This window comes from Tupaia chinensis, unplaced genomic scaffold (assembly GCF_000334495.1).
Source record: "Tupaia chinensis unplaced genomic scaffold, TupChi_1.0 Scaffold138407_1, whole genome shotgun sequence".
Lineage (NCBI taxonomy): Eukaryota > Metazoa > Chordata > Mammalia > Scandentia > Tupaiidae > Tupaia > Tupaia belangeri.
In genome coordinates, this window is record NW_006198305.1 from 4675329 (window position 1) to 4689253 (window position 13925).

Below are 13925 nucleotides of genomic sequence, written 5' to 3' on the forward strand. Positions count from 1 at the left end.
GCACTTCCAAAACAGGATGGCACAGAATTCCAAATGAAGAGACTACAGGATGGTACTAGGCCTGGGGCTGAATGGATGACTGGCCACAGGGAGTGTTTCCAAGAGGGGAGAGACCATTAGGAAAGTCCAGAATTTAGAGAAGTCTTTGGGAAAAGGCTGGCACTCAGCCAACCCCGGAAGAGGGATAGATATGGGTAAACTGAGGGAGGACCTCCTGAGAAATGAGAAGAGCCATCATCTCACTGCTCAGGAAAATATCACCTGGATGAGGACCAGCAGTTAATGGCTATGTCGCTGGACTCCCATGTGGCGACTGCAGTTCAAGTCCCGGACCCAATGGCTTAAACTCACGCTGGGTGCGTGTGCGTGCGTGCCCAAGATCCTGAGAGGAAAATGGAGGAGGAGGGATTGCGGCGTGGCCATCCCCCCCTAAGGGGTGATTTCTCGCTTTCTGTCTGTCTGTTCTATATCAAAAACCTCTTTAAATATATATATATATACACACACACACACATATATACATATATATATCCCCTGGATGGAGGAAGGAGCAGCAGACAGTGACGCATGGGGATAAAAGCTCTCTGGAGTCCCAGGTTCGGTTAAAGCAGGACGCTTAACCTGGAGTCCACAGGCCTGATCTTTGCCTGGCCTGAGGGTGTGGAGAGGCACTGCCTACAAAAATTGAACTGTTCACAATACTTTATGTATATGCACATATGTTCATTTTTCTGAGGAATAGTGGGTGCATAGTTTTCAAAGAGCTATATGACTCAAAAAAAGATTTCGGAACATCCTGTTTGGAGAACGACTACCAGAAGTGTATGTCACTGGGCAAAGACCAAAGGAGGTACACTACCATAGGCAGAGACACGCAGTGACATCGCTGAGTGATAACGGCATGTGCCGGAGCTGGCTCGTAAGAGCCGATTGGTAAATTTTCAGCCATTATTAAAAATTAAGTGATAAAAACTTAACAATCAAATTATATTAAAAACAAAAGTACTCAGTTCGCGTCCCGGACCCGGTGGCTTAAAACTCACGCCGGGCGCGTGTGCATGCATGCCCAAGATCCCGAGAGGAGAATGGAGGAGAAGGGAGTAGGAAGAAATGATGTTAGAGGCAGTGGTGCAGGAGGTAGGACACTGCTGCATGGTACCAGAGCCACCTGGTAGGCCTGAGTGTCAGAGCCCAGGTCAATCTGAACATGTCAGGCATGCCTGTGGGTACACCTATGATCCTGCTTGGCTGGAATACTAAAGAGAAAGGTCAAGGCATGGCTCTGTCAGAGGTCTCTGTCTCTCTCTCTTTCCCCTTCTTACTTGCTCTCTCAAGAAATAAATAAGCTTTGGGACCAGCAGTTAGAGTAATGGCTATGTCGCCGAGCTCCCATGTAGTCAACCACGGTTCGAGTCCCGGACCCAGTGACTTAAACTCATGCTGGGCGCGTGTGCATGCGTGCCCAAGATCCCGAGAGGAGAATGGAGGAGAAGAGATTGTGGCGTAGCCATCTCCCCTGGGGGGAGGAGGGTGATTTCTCACTTTCTACCTCTCTGTCTCTCTCTGTCTCTCTCTGTCTTTCTGGCACGTGCACATGCCCTATAGCAAAAACCTCTCCAAAAAAAAAAAAAAAAAGAAGAAATAAAGAAGCTTTAAGAAAATAAAAAAGAGGCCTCAGTCACTGAGCCGCCGCTGAGGACTCAGCAGCCTTCCCGACGCTCCGTCCCCCCTGTCCGCCTTCTCCCGCCGCTGCCTTCCGCAGGCCGTTTCCATCGAGGAAAAGGAATCAGGAATCGTATCGTCTGTCCGCTATCCAGAACCTCCACTCTTTCAACCCCTTTGCTGATGCAAGTAAGGGTGAGGACCTGCTTCCTGCTGGCACTGAGGATTAAATCCATGTAAGAATTCAACAGAGAAACGGCAGGAAGACCCTTACTACTATCCAAGGGATCGCTGATGATTACGATAAAAAGAAACCAGAGAAGGCGTTTAAGGAGAAATTTGCCTGCAATGGTCCTGTAATTGAGCATCCAGAATACGGAGAAGTAATTCAGCTGCAGGGTGACCAGGGCAAGAACACATGCTCCTTGTAGAGATTGGACTGGCTAAGGACGGTCAGCTGAAGGTTCATGGGTTTTACCTGCTTATGGCTCACTGAAGCTTAAGTGAGGATTTCCTTGCAATGAGTAGAATTCCCCTTCTGTCTCTTGTCACAAGTTTACAAACCTCACAGCTTGTATAATGTAACCATTTGGGGTCCGCTTTTAACTTGGACTAGTGTAACTCCTTCATGCAATAAACCGAAAAGAGCCACGTAAATAAATAAATAAATAAATAAAGATTACTATCTACAACACACCATATTTAATATAAAAAACTATTATAGTTACTTCCTCATTAAGATTACTATCTATGGGGCCGGCAGGTGTCATAGTGGTAAGGCGCTGGAACCACACATGGTTGACCAAAAGAAAGAAAGAAAGAAAGAAAGAAAGAAAGAAAGAAAGAAAGAAAGAAAGAAAAAAAAAAGAAACTGTAGACTTCCTGAAACAAGCCACCAGTTGGGTAACATATTCGTTGATCTGTCCAAAGCACACTCCTAAGCCGTCAGGATACAACAGACAAAATGTACAGAGGCCAGCAGGTGGCGTAGTGGTGCTGGACTCCCACATGGCTGACAGCAGTTTGGGTGGCAAACCCAGCAGCTCAAAACTCACACCAGAGCACATGTGCGTTTGTGCCCAAAATCCTGAAAGGAGAATGGAGGAGTGGCATGGCCAGGGCGGGTGATTTCTCACTCTCTCTTTCTCTGTCTCTCCAGTGAGCACACAAACCCTATAGCAAAAATCTCTCTCTAGAAAAAACAATAAGAAACAAACATTTGAAAAAAATTTAAGTAATTTACATAGTGTATTTTAGTTTGCTTTTCTGTCCACATCAACTAAATTATACACTGGGTAGTTTATAAAGAATGTAGAGGTTTGTTTGGGGTCAGCAGTGGCATGGAGGTTAAGGCACTGGATCCCACATGGCCTGCTACTCAGTTTGAGTCGCAGACTCAGTGGCTTGGAAAGTGCACCAGGTACATGTGCATGTGTGACCGAGATCCGAAGAGGATAATGGAGAAGGGATTCTGGTGTGGCCATTCTCCCAGAAGGTGATTTCTCTCTCCTCTCTCTCTCGGTCAAAGTAAAAGTAATAATAAATAAATAAATTTAAATAAGTAATTATCTAAAAAAAAAAAAAGGTGGTCAAAGAAGGTCTTACTGGTATCAGATGCAACCCTTGCCACTCAACAGAACAGAGAGAGGCAAAACTGTTGATGAGAGAGGAAAGGAAAACTCATGACAGCGTGGCCACACCAGGAAGACATGTAAGAATATCTTTGACTGGTTAGCCGATTTACAGATGTTTTCATAGAGAGAGTGGGATGCTATGTGGCTTGTAGCCATCTACAGAAAAGAATAAGTCAGGTTAATTTTTAACTGGGGCACAATCAAGTGATTTTTCCTTGGGGCAAGAGTTTCCATCTCAACTAAGGGGTACATCAAGTGATTCCTCTTCAAAGGCATCCTCGGAGTGTCAGGCTGAGAGAGGAACAGTTTTTTGTTTTAAACCAGATGGAGTCGGTCTAGCTAAACAGACCCCAGTTACATTACTGAGTAAAAGCTTTAAGAGTATAAGAGAGGTGTCTAGCAGGTGGCATAGTGGTTAAGGCACTGGACTCCCACGTGATCAACCATGGTTCAAATCCCAGACCTGGTGGCTTGAAACTCACGCCTGGCACATGTACACACACGTGACCAAAATCCCAAAAGGAGAATGGAGGAGAAAGGATTGCGGCATGGCCATGCCCCCGGAGGGTGATTTCTCACTTTCTGCCTGTCTTTCCTCTAAGCACACATGCCTTATAGCAAAAATCTCTCTCAAAAAAAAGAATATGAGAGAGCAAATGATATGAGTAAATGTGGCTCTCTGAGGTAAGAGGAACCGGTAAGGACAATGAGAGAGCAGGACCGTGGTGCTCTCCCATCATGAAAGCCCAAGAAAAGCCCAAGAGGAGGTGGAATGAGAGAGGGGAAAGTGAGAGATTAGGTCAGAGGGCTGGGAAGGCCAGATCAGATAGGGCCGTGGAGGCCACAGTGCTGAGATGGAAGTCACAGAAATTGTCAGGTAAGGATTGACATGATCCACTGATGGCTTAATGGGATCACCCTGGCCACTGGCTTGAGAAGAGACTGGAGAGCGACCAGGACAGGGGAGGAAGCCGACTTGGGGGCCACCCCCCACACACACACACAATCTTCACCTCTGAAGGACAAGCCGCTTGCGAATGTATCCAGCCTGCGCTGTTAATGTTATCCTTCACAGTGAACATGTTTAATTCACGTCCGGTAAGAAAATCCAAAAAGAGAAAATGGGGTTGGACATGACGGTTATAGTTTACTAGGAAATGAGGGAAAAAAAGTTTAATTTGCAATTTGTTTTTATGACAGTCAGGGAAATTGAGTGGGCCCAAGTCGCCTTTAGGAGGAGAAAAGCTAATGTTGGTGAGTTAAAAATAACAATGCAATATAGAGCGTACTGGGATAATTAGCCTTGGAAAGGGTTGCCCCAGTGATCTCGTTACGTTTGCTCAGATGACTCTCCCAAGCAGTGGCAGGTGAGTAATAGGAAACTGCTGGATCTCCAGGCATAATGGTTTGAAAAGCCTATAACTGGGGCCCAGCGGATGGTGTAAATGGTTATGTTGCTAGACTCCCACGTAGTTGACCGCCGTTTGAGTCTCAGACCCAGCAGTTTAAAACTCATGCTGGGTGTGGGACCAGCAGTTGGCGTAATGGCTATGTCACTGGATTCCCATGTAGTCAACCACAGTTCAAGTCCCAGAACTGGTGGCTTAAACTCACGCCGGGCGCGTGTGCGTGCGTGCCCAAGATCCCAAGAGGAGAATGAAGGAGAAGGGATTGCAATGTGGCCATCCTCCCTGGGGGATGATTTCTCACTTTCTGTCTTTCTGTCTCTCTCTTTCGGAGGCCCCAGCGCCAATAGCAAAAATCCTATTAAAAAAAAAAAAAAAAAAAAAAAACATGCCGGGCATGTGTACGTGGGTATCCAAGATCCCGAGAGAAGAATAGAGGAGAAGGAATTGCAGCAGCATGGCCACCACCCCCCCCAGGGGGAGTGGTTTTTTCCTTTCTGCCTCTCTGGCAAGTGCACTCACCCTATAGTAAAACTCTCACCAAAAAAAAAAAAAAAAAAAAGCCTATAATTGGGCCCAGCAGGTGACATAGTGGTTAAGGCACTGGACTCCCACATGGCCAACAGCAGTTTGAGTCCCAGACCCAACAGCTTGAAAATCACAGCAGACACGGGCATGTGTTTGCCCAAAATCCTAAGAGGAAAATGGAAAAGAAGGGATTGTTGTGTAGCCATCCCCCCAGGGGGTGATTTCTCACTTTTTCTCTCTCTGTCTCTCTTGTGTGTCTCTGTGAGCACACATACCTATAGGAAAAACCTCTCTCTAAAAAAAAAAAAAGTTAATAAAATAATTTTAAAAACGTATAATTTAATGTTGGAATAAATGGCAGAGTCTAAAACCATCATGATCAATTAGATGACAGTTAAAGAAAATGGCACACACTAGTGTCCTATGAGTAGCTCGCTTAGGATGTTCTATCACGCTGTGGCCTTCTCTGTGTCAGGCCCGTGAGTGGCTGGTATCCTTGGACACCTGCCTAATGCATGTGGGTGAGGGTCTGCTTACATCCAAACTGTGCAACACCGTTCAGTTTAGATGCAGACGATTAGAAGGGTTTTTATCCTGAACTGCACTTATGGAAATCAAGAACCCCTGCTTGGAGGGCCAAAGCGTTGCTGTAGACAGTGATTTTTTTTTTAGTCTCACTCTACCTGCTTAGAAAGCTGAAACAAAAACCAGTCACTCTCCAAGATCAAAATCTTCAGATGCCTCAAGAGTCATTTTCATTTTGTTTTAGAATTATGGGCTTTCTCCCTCCCTTATCAGTGTCAGATGTAGCCAAATTTAAAAACCATTGCCAAATAATGGCACGCTACTTAAATCTTTCTCTAATCTCTCTTCCCTCTTTACCACCATTATGACCATTTTTCTGGCTAGCCACAAACACATTTCTTTTACAGTGGAATGCCCCATGTTCATTTTGAGCAGTTTTTCTCACCCTCTTGTAGGACTTCCATTCTGTTATTCTCATTCCCTTGGAAGCCTGAACTTCAGTTGTGTAAATGCATTCAAAATAAAAGCTGACCCCATTTGGAAGGAGGTCGAGTTGTTGACTCTATTCTTAGCTTACATCATGACTTAAAGAATTGTGCCCAGGCTCCAACCCCTTGTCATCCACTCTAGTCAAAGTAGAACTCCCAAGCTGCGTCGTTCCTTTGCCTCCCAAACTGTGGGTTTGACCCTACCTGTTGGTTTGTTCATTTATTTATTTATTTATTTATTTATTTTAATTTTTGCTATAGGATGCTGCATGCACTTGCCAGAGAGAACAGTGGGAAAGTGAGAAATCACCCCCCAACCCAGAGGGGATTGCTACACCGTAATCCCTTCTCCTGGGATTTTGGACACACACGCACTGCACCCTGCATGATTTTCAAGCCATCAGGTCCAGCACTCGAACCATGCAGTCAGCCTTGTGGGATCCAGCCGCTTTAACCTCCACGCCACCTGCTGACCCAGCCCTACCTGTTTTCCAGGATAGATTGGCCATCTCTCAGCAACTAGACTAGGCCCTGCCCACTCAGTGGCCACAAGTAGTCACCAAGTATGATAACGCTTCCTGCCCATAATACCATCTAACTCAACAACTCAGAAACTGGCTTCTGCAGAAAGGCAGTTTCCAACCATCATGGACACTGCAAGTGTCACCTGATAATCCTTTCACATATCTCTGCTTATCAATTTGATTCATTTTATTCATTTTACTGAGCAACTACTACATGTGAGGCATTGTGCCGGATGCAGGAGAGTCGGTGATCTGCAGACAGCTCCATCTCCTCCTCCTCCTGCAGCTGTGTCCGACGTATACTGTTCTGCATCGCCTTCATTTCTCTTGGCAACCTAGCCTATCTTAGAGAAGGACTTCCTCAGATTTCTATACCATCCACGTATTAGCACCCTATTCATCCTTCCCAGTGGAAGGAGTAGGATCTGGATTCCATCACACTTTATTTTCTCTGGGGTCTTCGTCCATCCATTTTTGTCTTCTCTCTCTCGGTACCCTCTACCTCTTCCTTGTCAGTGGTTCTCTCCCAGCAATATTTTTCATGTCCAGGTCTAGGAGCCAGCATGCAGCATGTTGGTTAAGGCAGCTGGATCCTACATGGTGACTGCACAGTTAAAATCCCAGACCCAAGGGCTTAAAAAAACACACGTGTATGTACCCAAAATCCCAAGAGAAGAATGGATAAGGGACTGCAGTATGGTCATATCCTCTCGGGGATGATTTCTCACTCTTTCTTTCTCTTCCTCTCTGTCTCTCTCTGGTGAACACATGTGCACTATAGCAAACTTTTTAAAAAATTATAAATAAATTATGTCTTCTTTAATTCTTTCTCTGGTATCCAACTTATCTCTATCTTTCCATAGCCAATTTCTAGAAAGAGAAATCTATACATTTTATCCTCACTTTATCATGTCAGCACCAGCTTCTACCAAAATGGTATCCAAGCAGAATGGGTTCCTCCATAAGTGATCAAATGCCTACTGGATATATCACCAGGTGGATGGCCAAGGCACCCAAAACCATATGTATCTGAATGTCAACTCACCAATTTCCCCAGACTACAAGAGTTTGGATCCCAACCCCATCACTAACTGGCCAAGCTACTTTCAAAAATTTTGGAACTAGGGTCAGCAGGCAGCATAGCAATTAAGGCACTGAACTCCCACATGGTTGACCACATTTCAAGTCCCGGACCCGGTGGCTTGACACTCACACCAGGTGCATGTGCATGTGTGCCCAAAGAGGAGAATAGAGGAGAAGGGATTGTGGTGTGACCATTTCTCTGGGAGGTTATTACTCACTTTCTGTCTCTCTGTCTCTCTCTCTGCCTCTCCAGCAAGCACATACACACGATAGCAAAAATCTGTCCAAAAAAAGAACTTTTTGACTTCAGTTTGATTTGTGAGAATTGAATTGCAAGAAATCTAAGATGTTACCCTACTTGCAAACCACAGGTTAGCCCACCACAGTTTCACAACCACTGGTGGAAGATACGAGTCTCCTAGGTCAGGGACAGAGGACTGTTCATTACTTACGACGACTGCAGTACCCAGACTACCAGCACATTTTGCACTGACTCCCTGTACCCACATTCCCACAGTGATCCATCACATCCCAGATGACACATATTCACACAGTGAGGTTCAGCACCTTAACCACTATGACCGCATGCTGGCCCCAATTCCAAAAATCTTTAAAGGTAATGTGGCCAGTTAATGGTGGGGGTGGGACTCAAACTCTTGTAGTCTAGGAGGTGCGGGGTGGGGGGAGGAATGACACAGTAGCTAACTCATCAGATTGTTGTACTGAATGTGTAGATAAATAAATGCCTTTAGAATAGTACTAGGCACAAAATAAGCCCTAGTATTGTTTCATGACTCTATCTCCCTATAGGTCATTGCTTGAGGGTGCCTGTTATTCATCTCTGCAAGCCCACGTCTTGCACAATGTAGTGCGTGATAAACATTTACTAAATAATTGGTTGTCAAACATCGAAAGACCTTGAAATTTCACATGTAGTATTTTATATTAAATGCTTTGGTGGTAGAAGTCTTATATACTGACTCATCTTAGGCTTAACAAGTAAATTACAATGTTAATGCTAATTATGGAAGCTGTCAAGTTAACCTGAATTGTGTGGGAGGAAAAAAATCACTTAATAGCCTACTTTTTAGGGGGAAAAAAATAACATTTAATAATGCCTAAAGGCTTGTTTTTAAAATATGAAAAGTAGTATTGTCCCTTTAAATAGGTAGTAGGTTAATAGGAGCAACATCAGACAACACGTCATCTTTGCCGTTAGCGTTCATTTGACTTATGGCATCCAGTGAGGTCACAACCATAACTTTAGTGGCTATTGTATTTTGACATGAAACTTTTTAGTAAATAAATATGTATTGGGTATATTTTTATACCAAGTACTTTCGAAGGCTGTAGGAATATCCTAGACAGAAAAAAAAAAAAAAGGCTAACACCTCGCCTGCTCTGGACAGCTCACATTTGGAAGGCAAGGGAAGCATCAGAAATTCTAACAGGTACAGCCTCCGTGATGCAGGTGGGAGGGTCTCTGGCCCTGTCTGCTTGAAAGCAGGCATGTGTATGCATGCCCAGATCCTGGTGGGCTAGAAGACGAGAGGCAGGGGATTGTGGGATAACTGACCCCTGTGGAGAGTCTCTCTCTATCTCTCTTGTACATACACATGTTCTCCCATGAACTACTAAAAACCTCTAATACATAAATATTGGGAGAGTTGGCACCAACGAATAGCATCCCATTTCCATCCCACATTCTAAACTAATTAAAATAAGACAGGGGCTGGCAGGTGGCATGGTGGTTGGGGTGCTTGATTCCCACGTGGCCAACCATGATTCGAGTCCCAGACCTGGTGCCTTGCCTTCTCACTTTCTCTCGTCTCTCTTTCTCTCTCTCTTTCTCTCATGAGCACATGACCTATAGCAAATTTTAAAAATAATAATAAAAATGAATAAAATTAAATAAAGAATTCTTTCAAAAAGAAAAGAAAGAAGACAAAAGAGTCAGCATGTGGAGACCAAAGTAACACCTTTACAAAGGACAAAACTGAGACAGAGGGTCTGGGTCCAGGTGTGTTGAGACAGGTAACCTTTCAATCCCAGTCCCTTGAAGTCAGCAGACTTGCCCATCCAGTCACAGAAGATTTGGGAGCCCACAGGCAGATCTCCCCACACCACTGGACCTTTTGTTGCTTATAAATGGCCTAAAATAATCAGGAGCAAGTGTTCTCTGCAGGCAAAATCCCTAAAGGGAGGCAGCAGAGGGGCCTCTGCTCCTCATGCCCAGTTCCTCCTCCTGTCTCTCAGCTGACCCAGCTCCCATCTGGAGGGAGGAGAAAGGGCAGAACAAAAGGAGTGTTGAGGAAAACTGCTCTGTTGACGGAAGTCAGAGGTATGGCAGGAAATCTTCCCCTCTAACAACAAATCAAGTATTTTCAGGAATAAATAAGTTATAAAGAAGATAAAATAGGGCAGTACGGGGGCCAACAGATGGTGTAGCCGTTAGGCCACTGGACACCCACATGGCCAACCGTAGTTCAAGTCCCGGGCCCAGTGACTTGAAACTCATGTTGAGCATGTGTCCAGGCATGCTCAGGATCCCAGGAGGAGAAGGGAGTGTAGCGTGGCCACCCCTTGTGGGGTGATTTCTCACTTTCCCTCTCACTGTCTCTCTCTCCCCAGTAGAATGCTCACACCCTAAGGCAATATCTCTAAAAAGAAATAGGAGACCAGCAGTTGGCGTAATAGCTATGTCACTGGGCTCCCATGTAGTCAACCTAGGTTCCAGTCCTGGATCCGGTGGCTTAAAACTCACACCAGGCGCGTGTGCGTGCGTGCCCAAGAGAGGAGAATCAAGGAGAAGGGATTGCAGCGTGGCCATCCACCCTAGGGGGTGATTTCTCACTTTCTGTCTCTCTGTCTCTCTCTGTCTTTCTGGTGAGTGCACGTGCCCTATAACAAAAACCTCTCCAAAAAAAAAAGGAAAACGAAAAAAGAGAGTAGTATGAGAAAAAGTGGTGGGGGACAATCTCCTTTGGAATTCTGAGGGAAAGCCACTCAGAGGAGTGACATTTGAGCCAGAGTCCACTAGCCAATGACAGGAAAGAAGGATATTGTTTAAACTGCATTATCTATATAATTGCACTATAACTATTTAATAGATAATTAAAATGGATATGTGGAACCTTATCTTTTTAAACCTTCTATAAGATTAGAGTCTAGAGTTGGAAAGTTTTAGCACATCAAAAGAAGTCAGTGACAAAAACAAATTTCCCAGCGTGTGCATGTGTGTGAGAGAGAGAGAAAATGTCTGTTTGATGTCTCCCTGTGATTCAATGCAAGTGGTGTATCATCCTTGTCAGGAATATCACAGAAATGACATTGTGTTCTCTTTGTATTCCATCAGAATCTATTATTGGTGATATTAGCTTTCATCACCATTAATAGCACACCATTAAGGTAATGTCTGCCATACTCCTCCACTCTAAAGTTACACTTTCCTCTCTGTATTAATACATACTATATAGGAAAGGACTTGGAGACTATGAAGATGTCTTGTCCCCAGCAGTCTTGCAATTTAGGCATTTACTTATTTACATCATATTAATTCACATTCCATTTCATTCAATGGATTGTAATCTCCAACCATCAAGATAGCGTCTTCATCTTTTGGCACAAGAAAATATTTCAGGTTCATTCTGTGCTTTCCCTGCCCCAGCTTGGAATCAAACACTTCTCTGAAGAGTCCTGAACACTTTTAGTAGAGAGAGGTGCTTAGAAATCATTTTCCGGGAGGAGGGGGGAGTGGGGGGGAGTGGGCAGCAGAGGCGGGGACGCCCACTCCTGGGACACAGGCACGTTCTCCGTGGGAGACTCGAGGGTGAGGGTGAGGAGGTGGCGGCTGGGCTGCCAGGGACCGCTGGGAAGGACAGGATCAGGACGCCACGGATAACTGGGATGACGACGAGGACGGGAAAAAAAGAGGAAGCAGAAGTAAAACCAGTAAAAAAATTTCAGAAGAGAAAAAAATAGCAGAGAGTATAAAGAGAAAGAACAGCAAACGAAGAAAAGACAAGAAATCAGAGAGGTTAGAAGAGCCTGAAGAATCGGGACCAGCAGATGGCGTAGTGGTTACATCGCGGGGCTCCCACGCAGTTGGCTGCTGGCCTGGCAGCTTAGAATTTGGTCAGCGCGCGCGCTGTGTGTGTGTGTGTGTGTGTGTGTGAGAGAGAGAGAGAGAGAGAGAGAGAGAGAGCGTGCCCAAAATCCCAAGAGGAGACTGGAGGATTGCAGCTTGCCCATCTCCCCAAGGGGGGTGATTTCTGTCTTTCTGTCTCTGGCAAGCACAAGAGCCCTGTAGCAAAAATCTCTCTTAAGAAAAAAAAGAACCTGGAGAACTGAAAGTGCTAACTCCAGAAGAACAGTTAGCAGATAGACTGCAGTTAAAGAAATTACAGGAAGAGTCAGACCCCAAATTAGCAAAAGAAACTTTCCGTGTTAATAATACAGTTTATGGGAACCGTCAAATGGCATGGCGTAGTGGTTACATTGCGAAACTTCCACATGCCAACCACAGTTCAAGTCCCAGACCCATCAGCTTGAAACATACCAGGCTCGTGTGCATGCATGCCACAAATCCCTAGAGGAGGCTGGAGAGGAAGGGACTGCGGCGTGACCATCCCCCCTGGGGGGTGATTTCTCGCTTTCTGTCTCTATGTCTCTCTCTGTCTGTCTGGCAAGCGCACGCACCCTACAGTGAAAATCTCTCCAAAAATAAATAAACAAATAGATAAATAAATAAATAAATAGATAGATAAATAAATAATGCAGTTTATGGAATAGATGCTATGAACCCATCTTCAAGAGATTGCTTCACAGAGTTTGGAAAGTTGCTAAAGGATAAAACCACACAATAGGAAAAGTCTCTATATTATGCCAGGTTCTTGGAAGCCTTAGAGATGTGTGTATTTCATTGGAAATTGATGAATTGAAAAAGATTACCAATTCAGGGACCAGCAGTTAGTGTAATAGCTATGTCGCTGGACTCCCATGTAGTCGACCACGGTTCACATCCCAGACCCGGTGGCTTAAAACTCACACCGGGCGCATGTGCGTGCATGCCCAAGATCCCAAGAGGACAATGGAGGAGAAGGCATTGTGGTGTGGCCATCCCCCCGGGGGGTGATTTCTCGCTTTCTGTCTCTCTGTCTCTCTCTGTCTGTCTGGCGAGTGCACGCGCCCTATAGCATAAACCTCTCAAAGAAAAAAAGATTACCAATTCATTGACTGTGCTTTGTGGTGAAAATAGAAGCAAAAAAGGCAAAGCCAAACCAAAAAGAAGAAAGGTTCCTGGAGGGGGATTAAAAGCCACCATGAAAGATGATCTGGCACAGGGACCAGTAGTTGACGTAATGGCTATGTCACTGGACTCCCATGTAATCGACCGCGGTTCAAGTCCCGGACCCAGCAGCTTAAACTCACGCTGGGCTTGTGTGCATGCATTCCCAAGATCCTGAGAGAGAATGGAGGAGAAGGGATCACTGTGTGGCCATCCCCCCAGGCGGGGTGGGGGCGGTGACTTCTCGCTTTCTATCTTTCTGTCTCTCTTTCTGGCAAGCACAGAAAGCAAAAAACTCTCGAAAGAAAGAAAGAAAGAAAGAAAGAAAGAAAGAAAGAAAGAAAGAAAGAAAGAAAGAAAGAAAGAAAGAAAGAAAGAGAAAGAAAGAAGGGAAGAAAGAAAGAAGGAAAGAAAGACAGGTGGACAGACGATCTGGCAGATTATGGTGGTTACGATGAAAGATATGTACAAGACTATGAAAACTTCATGTGACGTTTTATCTCCTGGTATCTTCTTTCTGTTGCCCACAATCCCTTCAACATGTAGCACAACTTCCTTTCCTTTCAGTTCTGCCAAATGCCACAATCAGAAGTGCAGTATCTTTTGTGCTGGTTATTTAACCCCTTGACACTTAGGTGCCAATGTGCAAATCTTGCTTGACTCTTGCTGCCAAGACGTTAAAGTCAGGAATCTCAGTTACTACTAAATCATAGTTTAAAAAACAAAACAAACCTAATAATGTCCTTGTTGCTGACTCCACAGCAACAGTCACTAAATTGGAAACAAAG

General features: G+C 44.8%; 2 pseudogenes; both read left to right on the plus strand.

Moving 5' to 3' along the window:
- Nucleotides 1-2158, plus strand: part of LOC102478693 (eukaryotic translation initiation factor 1 pseudogene) — a 9100-nt pseudogene extending 6942 nt beyond the window's left edge.
- A 1992-nt stretch (nt 2159-4150) lies between these two features.
- Nucleotides 4151-13629, plus strand: LOC102479109 (eukaryotic translation initiation factor 3 subunit J-like; annotated as a pseudogene).
- The last annotated feature ends 296 nt before the right edge of the window (nt 13630-13925 follow it).